Genomic DNA, 19,422 nt, shown 5'->3' with positions numbered 1-19,422 from the left:
CCTGCAGTATGGATCTGCTAATAATTTAATTTACTACTTGCTAACAGAAGCCAAAATTTAAATATACATATATATGTGTGTGTATATATATATATCTCTTCAATTTTAAATCATTCATATATATGAACAAGTATACATACACATATATAACAATTGTTCATATATATATATATATAAACAATTTAAATTAAAGAAAGTACATCTGGTGGCCTATTTTTTCCCCCCGATTTCTAAAGAACACCATATTCTATTCTAGGCAGTGGAATGTCAATCCACCTTAAGGGTTGTTCAATGAGCATATCTGAGAAACCACTGGTTTAGCCAATGATGTACTTATTCAGGGAGGCCCTAGTGTCACTGTCAAGAGCTTATCCACAGGACAGATAAGAAGGTACTTGTTTGGTTTGTGAAAAGAAGGAGTAGTGAGGAATGGCAGGTAGCTGCAGGCTGATGACACGTGATGTCCATATATATGTAGAACCAACACGCCCATAATTGCACCCATTTTCCATACCCAAATCCAAAGCCTTATATCATTAATCCCAGGCAAAAATGGTAAGATTCATGTGTGTTACTATCCCACGGCTTCAAGATGCCTATAAACTCATATGAGTATGTCTTAGTTTTATCAGTGGAGGACAAACCAGGCTTCTATCACCAAGCCCCATTCCATAACAGGCAAACCAGTCCAAGACTTCTCTGAGTGCTGCAGGAGAGTCTATGGAAGGGGTGCTCACTCCACTGTGATGCCTAAAATGCCTTTGCACAGAGCAAACATTCAATACATGCTGAGTGAATGAATGAGTGAACTGGTGTCATAAAACAGGCTTATTTCAGGGAAATTCCATTCAACAGGCTGGCATTCCTTCCTACCCATCTTAACTGTTAAGCTTGCCATCAGACAAAAATTTAATTATAAAACGTTAGAGCTGAGGAAATTTTAGAAACTATCTACTCTCCAGAGGTATACAACTTTAATTTCGTGGTAAAAATCACTAGGAGTGATTTAGGAGTCTATCAGACCTGAGTCCAAATTCCACATCTACCATATTTTTGTGAGCAAATAACCACTTCTGAGGCTCTGTTCCATGTATGCATTATGGGATATCATAATAATACATACATTAATTGTATGACTATCAGGGGATGAAATGACACAATCCATTTGCCATGGTCGGCTAAGTAATTGGCACCAAGTAAGCACTCAAGACATTAGCCAATATTAATAGCGGAGAGATGAAAACAAAACTCTGGGACTGATGCCTACCCTAGTGGCCCCAGTGGTCATAATGACTTTCTTCCATTCAGCCTGCTCTCTTCTCACTAAGACTAAGGAAGAGAAGATGAACAAATTAGGAATAACAATTTGAAAATGGTTTTATACTCCCTGAATGAATGGAATTATAATAAAATGATTCATGAGTTCTGCAGAAATATGATGAGACTTTAGATCTTTATGTTAGTTCTCTGCAAAACCAATTTATGGCCCTAAGATGTACCTTCCCACCCAGCCCCATCCTTACCAGGATCAAATATCATTGTAAATGGAAAAGTCAACAACACATAATCAACAAGCTAAGTTACAAGCCAGTGAAGTCTCGGAGCTTTGATAGAGAAAATTCAGATTTATCATTATATGTAAAAATAAGATGATATGAAGAACTCAATCTAAAAAATATTACCTGGAGATCTATAATCTCTACAATAGTGCTATAAAGAGTAAAGAGCTAGAAATCTATTTAGATGGTTTTCCTTATAAGAAAGCACTTTCTGTATAACTTTTAATGTACTATTGATGAGAACAATTCAACAAAATTCAAATAAATACCTGCGGATGTCCTACAAGAAGAAAAGAACAGAGTTAGATGTGACAGGGGATAACTGGACTTCAGGATGAGTAAGACCCTATACTTGACCTCAATAAATTAACATGAAATACAGTGGATGAGTCATGTACAGAATGTCAGAATTCTAAAAGGCCAAGCTAAGTACCAAAAGGAACATGTGGGGACTCTTAAGAAGGAAATAAAATATTGGTTAGTTGATTACGAAAAGGCAGAAGGGAGTAGGTTCCCTTTGGCTGCTCTTTGAAGAGATCACTTCCTTTCCCCCCTAGTCCTGAGGCTAGGGTGGCATGGGCAATAGAGGAATGTGGGGGCTGAGAATCATTTCTACTCTCACCGGAGTGGCTGGAAGCAGATTTTCTTACCAGGATGTAGTAGTATGCTAATATTTAAGGGTTCTTGAGGTCAGAGAGAAGGGTTTGAATTCTCCGGCTCCATCTCTTGCTGTGGGTCAAGTTTCTTACCTTTCCAACACCTCAGCGTCTTTATCTGAAAATTGGGGATGATGATAATGTCTCCCACCTGAGTGTGAGAACTACATGATATAGTGCATACGCAGGGCTAAATCTGGTGCCTGGCAAACAGAAAGTGCTCAGTACGGCAGGCGAGTGTAGTGACAATAAAGGCAAAGATGACGGGGGTAGTGCCGGTGTTGCTTCTGCCCCCAGAACAGGCTCTGACTGGGAGAGAGTTAAAGCACCTTTGGGTTCATGGGGGTTTATATATAAGCAACGGTTGATCAATGTGAGCTGGTTGTCCAAATGATTATGTGCAATCTAAGAAAAAAATGGGCCTCGGATCTGCTCAGCTACTTAATAATATTAGCAGCGGTAGTAGTCAAAGAAGCTAAATTTTATTACGTGTTTATATGCCAAACAACGTGCTGAACGTTTTAAAAGGATTTACTCACTTATTACAACGAGGCTATACGCTAGGTCCTGATAATGTTATTTGTCTCTTTCAGATGTTGACTGAGCCTCAGACGGGTTACAAAAGCACCTAAGATCCCGTTGTCAGTACATGACGGAAATGAGTTCAAATCCAGCCTGTCTGACTTGTTCTTAATCACTAAGGTATGAAATTAAGCATGTTGCCTTTTGCCTGATTCTCCTTCTGAGGCCTGAATATTTCACTTAGCTCTCTGAGTGCAGAAGAGAGAAAATTCTCTCTCCTTGACCCAACTTGGCATCAATATCCAGCTCCCCTTCTCAAAATGGGTTGCTTCAACGAGCAGCAATGAATGCCGGGTCGTGGACCAGTCACCTTGATGACTAAGAGTCAGACACTAGGGAAAGAAAATGCTCTGTGACAAACCTACCCTTGTACAGAAACAAAACAGAAATGGGGGGACAGGGCAGAAGATAATGGAATAAGGCATAGGAAAAATAGCACCTGGTATCGTGATAGTAATAATAATAATAGTAGTAGTAGTAGTAATAGTAATAATAATAGACTTTACTATGCTCTAGGCATTGTATTAAGTGCTTGGTGTAAGTGACTTCATTTTAACATTGAAAACAAGTCTATGAGGATGAAATATTATTAACATCATTTTATAGGCAGGAGTATTGAGGTTCAGGTAATCAGGTAAATTGCCCAAGCTCATATGGTTAGCAAGTGGAAAGCAGAGATTTGAACCAGCACCTACACTCCTAACCATTATGCTATAACCATTATGCTGAAGACATAAGAATTCCAATGGTCTTTCCCCATAACCCACTCCTGCACTCCAGACTTAAATAGACCAAGATCAAGAGAGAGGCAGCTTGGAGTTGCCACTCTTCAGTGAGTGTCAATCATTTCAAAACAGTGTGTTTGCTAACAAGATGCAGTTCCTGTGATAATCTTCTCAACCAGCTATCAAGAAACAGGAAGCAAAGATTCAAGTAACAGTATGTTCCTACTTACGAGGAAGGTGGGACAGCATAGTTGACACTGGGCTTAACTGTTCTGGAAAACGTGGTCCCAGTAGGCATACACGCTGGTACATTTTCCCCACCTACCAAATACAAAAGAAGTATTTCATTTCCATGTTGCTCTTCAAAGTTCCACCTCATTCGTGCCTGTCATTCATCCTCTGGCCTCTTCCTGTCTCCATTTCTGTACAGAAAGGTGCTGAGTCTCTGCTCTTGGATACGAAAGGGTGTGTTAAGGAGAGGGAGCCATGGTACCTCAATGTCTTTTGTTTTTCATCTTAATTCTATTATGCCAACTCCACTGAACTTAATTAGAGTAAATACAGAATTACACAATTATCCTCTGTTCTATTCTTCAGATGTTATATTTTGATAAAATTTACGACATGCTGCTCTCCCCTTGAACACCAGTTGAACACTAGAAATGGATGTGTGTTGACATAAAATCTGTTATAATTACAATTAAAGTATAGCTTACATAATGATAGTGTTAACATAAAATTATAGATGTGTAGAGACAACGTGGTCATGAATTTTTTCGTATAAGTACATGCTTAGACCAATATCTGTTAGCGGAATGAAGATGGAAGAGAATTTTGGTTAAGCCACAAAGGCTGTTTAAGGACTTGCAGATAGCTAAGGGGAACTCAAAGACCAGTAAGATAGTATTTCCCCTGCCATGTTTTCTAATGTATATCAGTGATGCAAATTTTCAACTGAGTTTGATAAATCATAAAATAATAATTATACATATATGTATATAAAACTGCATGGAACTAGACAGTTCAGAATTACTTCTAATTAAAGAGGTTCCCTATGACAACTAACTTAAACCTTACAAAATATGGTTCCAAGTACCCTATCAGAGTGAAAAGTAGGAGACTGAAAGGTTTATTGTAAATGTTTGTAGTCATGGTGTCTTAACTAAAACTACTGTGTCACAAATACTATTAAAATAATTGTGACATTTTATTCACTTTTACTGCAAACAACAAAACAAACTATAGGTATTTTTTCATTTCAGGTAATTATTTTAGCTAACAGTTATTAAATGTTTTGAGAAGACAGAGTGCTAATTGCATTACTTCATTTTATCTTTAAAATAGCGCTTCCATGTAATTATTCTTAATATCTCCATTGTATTAAAGTGTATCTCTAGTTTAGACCTTTCTTCAGAACTGCAGACTTGTGTATCCAACTGAGTACTCAGCATCTCTACTTGGACGTCACGAAAACATCTCAAATCTTATACCTCCAAAACTGGTCTTTAATCCCCCAAACATGCTCTACCCCAAACTTTTTCCATCTTAGGTGACAGTAACCACACCTTTCCAGTTCCCCAGGCCCTAAATCTCGAATTCACCCTTGACCCCCTCTTCCTTTCCATTCTTGCATTCAATCTACCACAAAATGCTGTCACAACCTTCCCAATGTGCCACTTCTGAGAATTACCAGCCGCTAGCAGCCTGGTGCAGGCCACCAACATAGACCACGAGGATCCTGTAGTCGCCTCCCGAGATTCTCCCTGACTCCACTCTCTCCCCACATCCTCAAGACCACAGATAGAGTTATGCTTTTCAAACAAGAGACAGTTCATGCCACACCTCGGCTAAAATCCTGCCCCTGGCTGCCTACATTTAGAGTAAAAGACACAATGCATGTGATGGCCTCCCAGGACTTACCCAATCCATCCCATCACATATGCGACCTCCAGCCCTCCTGCTGTCTCTTCCTCTCCACTGACTAAGTCAGCCAGGGTGGCCTCCTTGATATTCCTCCAAGCTGCCCGGCATATTTCTGCCTTAGAGTTTTGGGACTGGTTATTCTTGCTCCCAGGGAGTGGTCTCCCCATCATACATTCTGACAACTCCCTCACTTCAAGTCTTTGCTCAAATGTCAACTTATAAAATCCACCCTGACTACCCTATTTAAAATCAGAACCTACCTGTACACTCCTCCAGCACTCCCAACCCAAGCCTCTTCAGTGAGCTTCACATCCTTTTCCTTATCCCGTAGCACCCATCAACCTGTGACAAAGCATAGAATTTATTTATAACATCCGTTTCCACACGAGAGTGTAAGGAGGGAGAAAGCATGCAAGGAGGAGCACGCAGGCAAAGGCTCTTGTCTAATTTATTCATTGATACGTCCAAGCATAGAGAACAGGAAGATGCTTGATAAATAGTCCTGAAAAAAATACAGATGAGGAAACTAGTAGTAAAGCTCAGAAAGTTTAAGAAACTTCCTCAAGGTTCTGGAGCTAGAAGAGGGTCACAGTAGAATTCACACTTGGGGATGTCTAACTTCAAATCTGTTAGCCTCTCTGCTATCTTTTTTTTCTTCTTTGCGGTACGCGGGCCTCTCACTGTTGCAGCCTCTCCCGTTGCGGAGCACAGGCTCCGGACGCGCAGGCTCAGCAGCCATGGCTCACAGGCCCAGCTGCTCCGCAGCATGTGGGATCTTCCCGGATCGGGTCACGAACTCTCAACCACTGCGCCACCAGGGAAGCCCCTCTCTGCTATCTTAAGTCCATGCAATTCAGGATTTGTTTTAATCAGTGCCATGGAAATTCTCACTCCACTGAATAGGATCACTAAAGTGTTCTCTGTCTAGATTTATATATATATTTTCCATTTAAACAAAGGAAACAGAAGAGGGGAATTCATCATGGGTTATTGCGGTAATTTTACAGCAATTTTAGCAATAATGACATTTAAGTAATAGTGATATTTAATGATAGCATAATAATAATAAAATAATAGCTCTTAAATGTATTGAAGATGAATCGCATGCTAAACTCGGTGCTAAAATATTTCCATGTATATTTTGTGCAAAATCCTTATGAATATTCTATCAGATGAGCTTTATGTGTAACTCCACCAGGCATACTTCTCTTATTCCGCTTTCAAAGATAAGGAAATTGATGAGAAGTGTGGTAACCGTTTGATCAAGATGAGACTGGTAATAAGTTGTGAGTATGAATTTAAATTCAGGTCTAACTCCAGAATTTGATTCTCAATCCATACATGAAAATTCTGATAATTCCTTTGATAAGGGTATGTTCTCTCCTGGAAAACATCCCCCATTATGTCTGCCTGTGCTCATACCTTCAGAACACAGTCAAGTTTGAAACATGATAAAAATGTTTAAATAGTGTGCTTTAATAAATGGAAATATCTTCATCTAAACAATAACACAAAAAGGCAGGCTGAGCCCTTTGAAGTGGCTTCGTTGCTATCTTCCATCCAGAACAAGAGAAGGAATCAACAGCTGCAGAGTAAAGAAAGCATGAAACCCAGAGATGGAGGATTCTGTAAATGACCAATTACAAGACTATTAAGCCACACTTTCACAGCAAGAGGCAAAATATTCCATTACACTGAAAATTCTTCTACCCCTCACTCCAAGGCCCACACAAATATTAATGTTGCATTTATTAGGATGCATTTCCTGTGCTCTATCAACTTGACTTTCAGCAACTGTATTAATACAGTCCTTTCGCTTTGCACATATATCTGAATGATGGATTCCATTACTGGAGTTTTGTAGAAAGACTGGAGTGAATGAAGTAAAGTTTGGGAAGAGCCATCATAATCCATAATGATGGGCACTGAATCAGGACAAGAAGAAACCTCTCTTCTCATTTATTTGAATGAAAATTCTACTATATATTTATTGCCTCTGTACAGGGCCATCTGTTGAATAATGGAAAACAAGCATCTTTCATTTGGAGGTAGGATTTGTGTGCTCAAGTTTCGATGGGCCTGCAGAATTAATCTTGTTTTAGAAATGAAATAAAATGTAATTTCTTACTGTAAGTAGATGTGGTTAAGCAACTGGCAACTTTGACGTCTTTAAATCACTGCAGTTTCAGGGTAGGCAAATCTATAATTATTTCAAGCACTTCTTTATTGGTGCAACAATTGAGCAGTGTACATAGTGGTCAACAACCTGGGCATTGTCAGACGACTCTAAGTTTGAATCTAGACTTTGCCACTCACCAGCTATGTGACTTTCAGCTATGAGAATCACTTTCTTCAGCTTTGCAGTGTGGATTATTATATGCCCTTTGCAGAACTACTGTAAGAACTAAATGTATATGGGCACAGTGGCTCATAGTAAGGGCTCAAATTAGTACTGTGGTCACTACTAGTAGTACTGAAAAGAAATTAGAACTTCTATTCTCATAAAGTGGGATATGTGTCCCTTTATCATTGTAATTTCATATCATTTTACTTTTGACCTTATAATTTAATAGCTTGATCCAGGAAACATTTAGCAGTAAATATAATTGAAAGAAGGTTACTTGTCAAACATGAAATACTGTAGTATCAAGTGTGCTGGCACAATACTCTTCTCAGATAATTAACCTGTAAAAATATGTTATTGTCTTCTTTTTAATTAAGCACATTGAACATATATATTTACTGTGCCAATTGGCGAAAGGTCCATTAATTAATCAGTCTAACTATATGTTGCATAAATGTCTTCTAAACATAATCGTATATGTATTTTATTTGTTGGGAAAATGTGTTTGAGATTGTTCTTTTCTGCCTATTTAAAGTAAAAGAGGGTGAGAAGTAGAGTTAGGCTTAAGGTACTTTGTACTCCATTATGCCATGAAAATGCTTCTGTGCCCCAGAGACAACAACAAAAGATTTGCTTTAATGACAAGAATCAAGTATGTTCTAAAGCTTCCAGGTAGGAGGCGTATAGGTTGCAGTTTATATCAGAAGTCTTTGCTCTCTCTCTCAACTGCGTCTAGATGGGAAAGATGTGGTCACAAATGCTTCAAGGTGATATAGTAAATGTTGGAAAAGAGGGGGGTAGGAGGCAGAGTTTTGAATATCTCAAACCTGAGCTAGAAGGATTTTATTTAAAGAAAATAGCGGATATGAGTTTTCACTTAAGGAATGCCAGTCAGCAAACCTGACAGTAATGCAGGAAATTAGCTCTTTTAGCTATGATGCTTTCAAATGCACATGGCTGAAAACAAATTCAAAATAGTCAAAGGAAATTTAAAAACAAAAACCAAACAACAACAATAACCTCAACAAACAAGTACTGGAAATTCAGGGATGCAGCCATATTCAGATACAGCTGATCTGGAAGTTCCAGAGTATCAGCAGGGTTCCAGCTCTCTCTCCATCGCTCAGCCCTGCTTACCTCTGCAAGACTTTATTTTACAGAAAGTCTCTTCTGGTGCTGGATGGTCACTGGGAGTCCCAGAGTCATATCTCCCCAGCTTAGAAATTCCAGAGAGAAAAGACAGTTCTTCCATTTTGCTCTGAGAGAAAAGTCCTGGGGAGGAGTCTGATAGACTTAGCCGAGGTCAGATGCCTACCCATGAGCCAATCACCTGCTTTACTGGAGTTCAGTCCCTGGGCGACTCATCCCCGGGGCCCGTGAGGAGGCAGGATGGCATTATCTGGCAGTTCTCCGAGAAAAGCCTGCTGTTTTTGTAAGATGAAAGGGGAGAGGACATGGATAATGAAACCTGTATCTGCTTCTGTAAAATCCACAGAATCTTACTCCCTGCCCTGTGTCGATGACCATGCAGTAAGCTGACCCAGGAGGTCATTTTTTCCACAACAGTCTTTATATATATGACTAAGGAACACACTGGTAAAAGAATATGGGAGAAAGTCTGAGTATGACAAGTCAGCTAGACTGATATTAACTAAAAAAGCTGTGTGAAAATATCCTTAAAAAGTTGCCCCCAACTCACTCAAAGTCCAAAGTTGGAGCTGGAAATACAATGTCATGGAGTTTGGATAAGAACAGGTTTTCTCCAAGTTGAACTATGACACAGAGATTAGAGACTTCTAGAAACTATACTTTTTCAAAGAAAAAACATCACATGAGAAAAATGAGGCCTAGAAAATTAAATGACTTAAGGCAACATAGCTAATTAATGGCAGGACTGAGACTAGAGTATATACTTTGTGTAATTGGCTATGGTTTAGTTAGTTTGTTTGTGTGTTTTGTTATCACTTCAAAACGAGACAAACTTAAAGAAAGAAAACACAACCAAAACTCAGTGGTTGGAAAAGAGATGGATGTGAACGCCCACTTGTTTCTTACGTATAAACTTACCCCTCGCAGTGTTTTGGAGGAGAAAACGCTGGCTCTTCCCAACGTGGGTTACATACACAAAGATTCCAAAGACAAGACAAGTGCTTTGCAAACGAAGTAACTAGAACCAGCTCAGGCTTCCCCGCGCCGGGTCCTACGTTCCACGGTCAGAACCACCAACTGTATCCCCCCGAGTAACAAGGTGATTCAGAAAAGCTGGCGCCTTCAGAGAAGGGAGAAAACTTAGCCGGGAAGAGAGTCAGGAGGAAACTTGCTCAGCTTCTTGCTGGGGTCTGAAAGGATCCCAATAGAGTCCTTAAACCCCTCAGGTTTCCCCAATCAAGCACCCTCGCCTCCAACCTGGGCCACCCCAGATCTATCAGACGACAGAAGTATGCGGACGCACGAAGAGCTGACCACCCCACGAGAGGAACCTACGCGCGGCCGCCCCCACTCACCCGCCGCTCCCCGGGAGACGGGAGACGAGTCCGGGGTCCAAGTCCTGGGCGTGGCAGACTCGCCCCTCTCCGGGCCCAGCTCCAGCTCACCTCGGCGCAGCCCGCCTGGGCGCCGCCATCTTGACCACAAAGGGGGCCTCGCGCCGGAGGCCCCTGAGCGGGCGCCCTGAGCGGAGCCGGAGCTCCGGGGAGTCCCAGGTCGGCGCCCTACGTCCCCCGCGCGCTCGCGCAGCGTCCACGCGCGACGAGAATCCCTCACGCAGCCCCCGACCTAGGCTTCCGCGGACCCGGCGCCCCGCGCAGCCCGCACCGCGGCTCAGGCGGCGCCGAGGGCGGCCCAGGCGGAAGAGCGGGCGCGGGGCACGCGCTCGGTAACCTGGCAACGCGGAGCAACCCGGCGTCTCTGGCGAACCCCTGCCTTCCACCGCGAGGAAGCACGGACCCCCGCACCCGCTGCCCAGCCCTCGCCGCCCCTCGGTCGCTCCGCCCGCCGCTGCCCGCTGGCTATGGTCTTTTAAATCCATGATACAACATCTATATGTAACAAATCTGTTAAACCCTAAATGTTTATGATATTCAAGTAATCCAGTATCTGAATTATTCTTGAAGATAAAACATCCAAAGACTTCTTAATTGTATGGGTATACATACATAAAATACACGTGGAGGTAACTTCAAATATAGTATGTGCCTGTCTCTATTCCTTCCCTCTCCGCTCTTTTAAAAAATGCCCCTTTAAAAATTGCCCACTCACCATCTGTTAGGTAAATTGCTGAAACACAGTAAATGTGGAGACAGAAATTGTTATAGAGACTATTCCAAATGGCACTGACACCTGTATTTATGAAAGAGTTACTATTTTTATTATTATCCTAATTTTAGACAAGAAATTATTGTAATAGCTAACACTTATCTGGAACTTACTATGCCCCAGGTACTGCTTGAATGGTTTACACATGTTGATTTATTTAATCCTCATAATAAACTAAGGATTTATCTCATCCCCAATACATAAAAGGCAGGTATTATTATTCATCACCCCTATTTTTCAGATGAAGAAATTGAGGTACAGTGTTCTTAAGAGACTTGCCAAGGACATAAAGCTAGGAAGCACAGAGCTCAATTTGAAGTCAGGAACTATCTTCAAGATCTATGTTTCAACCCCTCTGCCACCTAGCTCTTGGGTGCAGAAACAGAGCTCATACCCATGTCTAATCTCAGCAACAACACTTTTAACTACTGTACTCTGTTGTCTGTCTATGTATTAGACACTAATCCCTATCAGCAGTGTTTCCAGAACTATTCCTCTTGGATGAATCACGTTCTGGGTATGTCCAGTGAACAACTGAACATAAAATGTTTAAATTATTGGAAAGTTCTCTCTGGGGAATGTCTTACGAGACCATCTACCATACTTAATTCCACTAATCGAATTAAATGGAATTTTAGACCATCTATCATTTTTTAATATTCACATCTCATTTAATATTCAAACAATATTCCTTAGGGTAATTACTCATATTCTTTGCATATCTTGATTCTTTGTGATGTGGGCCCATTTCTCATGATCGTATCTGCTTTGAAATTATTTAACGTAAGTTGATACTAGTATCTTCCCCATGCAAGTTATTTATCTTACAATGATTAAAAAAAATTTTATCATTGTGTTGTGAATTCACAGCATTTTAAAAATTATTTTTTATTTTATTTATTTTTGACTGTGTTGGGTCTTCGTTGCTGTGTGCAGGCTTTCTCTAGTTACGGCAAGCAGGGGCTACTCTCCATTGCAGTGTGCTGGCTTCTCACTGCGGTGGCTTCTTCTGTTGTGGAGCACGGGCTCTACGCGTGCGGGCTTCAGTAGTTGTGGCTCATGGGCTCTAGAGCACAGGCTCAGTAGTTGTGGCGCACGGGCTTAGTTGCTCCAGGGCATGTGGGATCTTCCTGGACCAGGGATGGAATCCGTGTCCCCTGCATTGGCAGGTGGATTCTTAACCACTGCACCACCAGGGAAGTCCCTATCCTATAATGATTTTGATTCTTCAGTTCCTCAATCCTCCACCCCATTAAAATAAAATCAGAAGTGGGATCAAGTCTCATTTCTGTGGGGAGAAGGTAGCAGGTAAGCTCTTGTAGACATTCATTCAGTCAATCAATCTCAGTTGAGGACTCCTGCTTCTAGCCATTATGGAGTAATTGGCCCCAGAATTTTCCTCTCAAAGCTAATCATTAGAAAATTAGAATAACTTAAACAACCCTTTTAAGACACTGGGCAGCTAAGAGCTCAGGACTGTGTTCCCCAAAGGAGGGGGAACAAATGAGGCAAGCCCTATGAATGTTCCTGCCTGGTGCCACTTTTCAGACCCAAGCTGAGCATGGTCAATGGGCTAATTTGAGAAAACAGAGATCAGAGTTCAGAGAGACTCAGGAAGCTGCAACTTGCAGGCAAGAGTACAAGATAGGAGGTACACAGAGAAAGAGGGCTAGAAATATGTATGGTAGTCCCTTGAATTTTGGCTCAACACTAAACTGGGAAAACATAGGATGAGGATATGGGACCCTAGGAAAATAACAACTATTAGGGAACTGTAACAGAGCTCACACAGCACTGGGAGACACTGAAGTGCTAACCCTCTGGAGGGGAGAAATCTTTCTGAAGACTCGGACAAATTAGTAGAGACCCAGAAAGGTTACACTTTAATAGCAAGGCTAAATACCCACTGGAAAAAGTCTTAAAAACCAACCTGGAAAGGTTCTAGCTGACCTGCAAGTAACCTAACATCTGCTAAAACAAGATTCAATGCTTTTTAAAGGAAGACAGTGAAATGAAGACACAACCACATTATTTTTACACTGTACAGAATCCAATAAAAATTATAAGGCATGTGAAAAGGCAGGAGGAAAAAAATAAAATAAAATAAAAACAGATCTAGAAATGACAGATTTTAGAATCAGCACAAATACAAAAAAAACAGTGTGACAGAATTCTAAAATAGCCCGCATAATTATATAGTGAATGGGATTTTGCAGGTGTAGTTGAGGTTATTAATCGGTTGGCTTTGAGAGAGATTCTCCAGGTGAGCCTAACCTAATCACGTAAGTCCTTAAAATAAGACTTTTCTTTGGCTGGTCACAAAAGAGTATGTCAGAGAGATCCTAAGTGTGAGAAGGATTCAACATGAAGGAGGTTCTCTATTGCTGAGAGGGAAGGAGCCATCTGGAAGGGTCTGAGAGTGGCCCTAGCAGCTGTCTGGCCCCTGGATAACGGCAAGAGAAGACAAGGACGTCGTCCCTACAGTTGTAAGTAACTGAATTCTACTGATAAGCTAAATAACCTTGGACACGGATTTTTCCCAGAGCTCCCAGATAACAGCTCAGCCTGGCTGACACTCTGACTTCAGTTCTGTAAGAAGAGCCTCAGGAGAGATCCCAGCCAAGCCGCCCATACTTGAGTACCTAAAGATCTGTGAGATAAATGAGTATTGTTTTAAGTCACTAAATGTGTGGTAGTTGTGTCACAGCAATAGGAAACAAATATAAACAGCTAGTGTAAATATGTTCAAGAATTTGAGGGAAACATGAACCCAATGAGGAGAGAAGTGAAAAATATAAAAATAAATGGAATGTGTAGGGCTGAAAAATACATTGTTTGAAATTCACTGCATCTGTGTAACAGCAGTTGCACACTGCAGAAGACAAACTTGAACATTGTTCAAGATAGACCATATATTGTTCCATAAACAAGTTTCAATACACTTAAAATTATTGAACTCATTCTGATAACAATGGTATTAACTTGAAAATCAATAACAAAATATCTAGAAAATCCCCTAATATTTGATATTTAAACACACTTAACTCACAATCTTTTTAAAAATCCAGGTAAGGGCTTCCCTGGCGGCGCGGTGGTTGAGAGTCCACCTGCCAATGCAGGGGACACGGGTTCGTGCCCCGGCCCGGGAAGATCCCACATGCCACGGAGTGGCTAGACCCATGAGCCATGGCCCCTGAGCCTGCACGTCCGGAGCCTGTGCTCCGCAACGGGAGAGGCCACAACAGTGACAGGCCCGTGTACCGCAAAAAAAAAAAAAAAAAAAAAACCAGATAAATTAGAATATATTTTTAATGACTGATAACAATAACAGCCTGTCAAAATCTGTTGACTCTATCTAAAGCAGTTCTTAGGGAGAGATTTATAGCTTAAAGCCATATAGTAGAAAAGAAAATATACATTTAATTCAATCATCTAAACTTTGCATTCGAAACTAAAAGAGTAAAATAAATTAAACTCAAAGTAAAAAGAAAGAATAAAAAGTATAAATCAATAAAATAGAAAAGAGCAAAAAGAGATAAAACCCAATAATACCAAAAGCTGTTCCTTGTAAAGACCAGTAAAACTGAAAATGTCTAAGCTGGACAGATTAAGAAAAAAAGAAAGAAGAGAGAAATGACCAATATAAAAAGAAAAACCATCACTCTAGACCCTAGACTCATGGAAAGGAAAATAAGGAAATGTCATGAAAATTTTATATCAAAAAATTGATAACTAAGTGAAATGGACAAATTCATTGAAAGGCACAACTTACCAAAATTGACTCAAAAAGAAAGAAAAAAATCTAAAAACTTTATGTTTGTTACATTTCCTTTACAGTGAAAAACCTTCCCATGCCTGGGGCTGGTGGTGGGAATGGCGATAAACTGGAAATGGGCATGAGAGACCTTATTAGGGTAATAAAAATATTCTAAAACTGATTCATGTTGATGGTTGTATAATTTGGTAGTTACTAAAAATGACTAAATTGTATCCTTGAAATTAGTGGATTTTATAAGTAAAATTCATCTCAACAAAGCTGTTTGAATAAGATAAACAAAGTAACTATAAAAAATCATTCCCACAAAGAAAATTCTAGGTCCAGATGGCATTCCTTGGTGAATGTGATCAACAATCTAAGGAAAAATGTCAATCTTACAGAGACTCGTTCAGAAAATAGGGGAGAAGGAAGCAGAAATGGTGAAAATTTCACAAAACATATATTTTACAAAGAACTTGTACATAAGGAAGGTTATATACTACACACACACACAGAAAAAATATATGTTCACTAAAGAAGATACACAAAAGGCAGTAGGCACATGAAGAGATGTTCAGCACCATTAGTTTTCAGGGATAAGCAAATTAAAACCAAAATGAGATCCCACTACCTATTACAAAGGTTAAAATGAAAAAGACTGACCATTGTGAGTGTTAGAAAGGATACAGCAGAACTAGTACTTTTATACACTGCTGATCAGAATGCAAAATGGTGCAACCACTTTAGAAAAGTCTTTCTCAGTCTCTCATAAAGGTAAACATACACTTACCATTCAACCCAACATTTCCACTTCTACCCAAGGAAATAACGATCCACAGGTATTTCTGTATAAATGTTTATAGTGGTGTTATTCAAAATAACTATAAAATGGAAACAACGCAAATGCCCATCAAAAGGATAAATACAAGTGGTATATCCATACAATGGAATACTACTCAGCTATAAAAGGGAACAACTAATACACACTAAACAGATATATCTCAAAAATGTTATAGGAAGTAAAGGAAGACAAAAGACAGTGTATGCAATATGACATCTTTTATATGAAATTCTAGAAAAGTCAAAGTTAATATGTAGTGAGAGCAGATGAGCCTGGGTCTGAGAATAGGGGATGGATTGAGTAAACAGGGGTATAAGGTACCTTTCCAGGGTGATGAAAATGTTATATATCTAATTTGTGGTGGTTTTTAGTATATAAAGTTTTATGCTTAGTTTATATTTTATAAGCTCATCAATCATATATTTAATATGCATATACTTTTGTTTATGTAAACTATACCACAATAAAGTTTATATATAAGGTTAAGATCCAATCATCTGGGCAAATTTTTCAACTCATCCATTTTTATTATCTATAAACTGAAGAGTTTTTTTTCTTTGTGGCTCTCTGAGATTTAACATTTCTTTCAGCTCTAATTATATGCCATGATTTTTATATAAGTTTTGATAAAATAACTTGCATGATGCCGCCTCATGAACTTTTACACTTATATTTATGTTGCTTCTTGTAAAACATTATTTCCCTATAAATCCAACAGTGATTAATATTATAACTAATACTTTAAAAAAGGAATTGATAAAAGTGCTTTAGAAACCTCTTTCGAATACTGATAATGTCTTACTTAGGATGTTAAGACCATACCTGTCTTGCTCCTACTTCAGGTCCACTCTTAGAAATCTCTGAATATAAAATGCGGTGGTATCCCATGATATTATCCACAATAGTCTTCTCTAAGCCAGATTTGTCACAGTCATGTCAGCCTTCTTCACATCCTGTCACACTTTAGCAGTTATAAAGATTGGTTCCTTGTGATTTTTCGTTAAGTCTCCCTTTCTGAGGCTTGTTCATCCTGGTGTTCTTACCTATAGGACAAGGTTTCAAGTCCATGGGATGGTAAGTCTGCATTACCTAGTTATTCCAGTCAGGAAGGATATATGGAGAGATGGCCAGTCTATAAAAGGTAACCTGATAGAGTCAAACATAGTTAAGAATCTGGTTATTTATTTCGAGAGCAGCTCAAAATTGTGATATGCCTGCTAAGAGTTGGGGCACTTCTGACTCAATCATAACTGAAAGGATTCTTTAGGGACTCTATGAAATCAAAAGATTACATTAAGACAAGTTAAAACAACTTTAGAAGGCTGACAGAAATGTTCTACATCTTGAAAGGGATAGTGGTTACATGGGTAAATATATCTGTCAAAAGTCATGGATTCACACACTTAAAATGTGTGCATGTTCTCTGTATAAACATAACTAGAAAAGGTTAACAACCATTTTACAAGAGTAACTTTACAATGGAGAAACACGTCAAACACTACCTCAGCCAGGTGATCAGGGTTAATATCAACAATAATAAGCCACATTGATAGTATATACCCTTGATGTTATGTGATAAAATTGGCACTTTACCTCTGTGATCTCCTCCCCCAAACCCATAACCCCATTATAATTGTGAGGAAAACATCAGAGAAATCCCAGATGGGAGACATTCTACAAAACACCTGGCCAGTACTTCGCAAAAGGGCCAATGTCATCAAAAACAAGGAAAGCCTGAGAAACTGTCACAGTTAAGAGGAGCCTAAGGAGACATGATGACTAAACATAATGTGATATCCTGGATGGGATCCTGTAACAGAAAAAATACCCTAAGTGAAAACTAAGGAAGTATGAATAAAGTATGAACTTTAGTTAATAATAATGTATCAATATTGTCATTAATTGTGACAAATTAATATAAGGTGCTAATAATAAGGGAAAGTGGGTGTGGGGATATCAGAACTCTCTGTACTATCTTTGCACCTTCTTTGTAAATATGAAGCTCTTCTCCTAAAATAAAAGATTATTAAAATCATTCTGAATGAAAGACAAGTATATAAAATACAAGGGAGTTCAAACATATCCATGAAGGAGGCAGTGTTCATGTTATATAATTTATTGTCAAAATCTGAACATGTTTTGAAGTAGAAGGGGATGCAATTAATAATTGTATCAGGACAAGAGGCATAAACTGAGATGTATGGTCCCCCTAAGTACAAAGTCATATTAAATATCCAAGCTCTTGTTTCACACTTCCTGTGTCTCAATCCAAACTCTACCACTTGCTAATTAAGTAAATTATTTCACCTCACTGAGCATTATTTGCAATTTGAGAAAGAGAGTAATATTTACCTTGTAAAATTTGGGAGAATTAAATGAGATGATCAAATTAAAGAGCTTACTTAGCAAATGCCTGGCACATAATCAGTACTCAATAAATGGTAGATGACAATTTGTGTATATTTGGACATTAGTGAATTTTGCTAAAGCATGCCTGCATAATTACACTGAATCCTCTACACTAATGCATCCTCTTGTTTTTCACCCTAACCAACAGTAGTCATACAAATACTTACTCTTTAATAGTTAGCTCAGATGTGACATGACAACTTCTAGGTCCCACCCAGGATGTGTTAGGAGACTGAATGTCGTCTAGAATAATGATGATGAAGGTTATCATCATAACCATCATCATCATAAATGATACTGACTACATAGCTTCTTTTCCTTTCAGTAACTCTCACTTCACCTTATCTTGGTGGGTCTGTCAGTATCATGGTCCCAGCACCCAGCTGCAGAAGTGGTACATGGACAAGGCTGAGGCACATCCTCTTAGATACAGAGATTGCTCCAGAAATGGGCCTAAGACTAAAGCAGAGTCAATAAATGTCATGTGAGGAAAAGAGGTAACTTTACCTTTGGAGTCATGACCTCTAATGACATTAACCCAGATCTGCTAATTGTCTTCTTTGCAACAATGTGGAAAGACAACTCAGAAGCAAACAAAATTAAGAGGTAGAGAAGGAGATAGAATTCAGGTGCCATGGTTTGAACTCCTGAGTCCAGCTGTGCATGGACTCAGGAGTTCAAACCTGAATGCAACCTCATGCAAATTTTTTCTCCTACTTAAGCTAGTTTGAATTCCTTTTTCTGTCACTTACAATTGAAGAAGCCATAAGTAATAGAGTGAATTGTCTGTCTCACTCTGCACTTGCCTACAATAGCTTTTATACTATTCATGGTTTCTTAAATTTTTTTTCCCCTCCCTAGACTTACATCTCGGATAAAGACTGAAGTTCAGAGACTTGGTGTTTAACAACTTGGAATCCTTCCCTCTTGGTTAATAATTTGTAAATGTTGGCTGAATAAATGAATTATACAGTTCTTACACAGGTGAACTCCATTACTGGTCCTCCATCATTAGAATTTGCAAACAGTATGTGAATAGAAGGACACACTCTCTGGTTTGATTCTGGACATTTTCCTCCTCCATTATCGTCTCTATTTCAATCTGTTATGAGGTCATTTTTCTCTGATGCCTTGCTTCTCCTTGAAGAACAGGTTTTTGTGAGATAGCTCACACATACTCTTTATTTGTTCATTATTCCTGCATTAAAGTTCAAGGGGCTTTTCTTGTTGTTTCGTGTTAGTCTTTCATCTGTATAGCTGTCATTTTATTTCTATGCATTTGCAATTCCTTGCTCACATTTGCTCAATGGG

At 39.3% G+C, this 19,422-nt stretch overlaps 1 protein-coding gene across 8 annotated transcripts in view; it reads right to left on the bottom strand.

The window, feature by feature from the left end:
- LOC149750470 (uncharacterized) overlaps positions 1 to 13,223 on the bottom strand; it is a 137,668-nt gene extending 124,445 nt beyond the window's left edge. For 2 of the 8 annotated variants that reach the window (XR_016392245.1, XR_016392246.1), the window contains exons 1-3: positions 10,294 to 10,650; positions 5,706 to 5,787; positions 3,753 to 3,843 (exon numbers count right to left, since the gene is read on the bottom strand). The gene's annotated coding sequence lies outside the window, so the exon portion shown is untranslated. Of the gene's footprint in view, positions 1 to 3,752; positions 3,844 to 5,705; positions 5,788 to 10,293 lie in introns of all 8 variants that reach the window. The other 6 variants (XM_089908054.1, XM_089908061.1, XM_089908043.1 and 3 more) reach the window with 5 other exon arrangements.
- Positions 13,224 to 19,422: the final 6,199 nt, after the last annotated feature.

This window comes from Delphinapterus leucas, chromosome 1, assembly GCF_059928025.1.
Source record: "Delphinapterus leucas isolate spDelLeu-1000000601 "Yukka" chromosome 1, BTC_Dleu_Yukka2, whole genome shotgun sequence".
NCBI lineage: Eukaryota > Metazoa > Chordata > Mammalia > Artiodactyla > Monodontidae > Delphinapterus > Delphinapterus leucas.
Note: the sequence above shows the minus strand (reverse complement) of the source record. Positions and strands in the feature narration are given on the sequence as shown.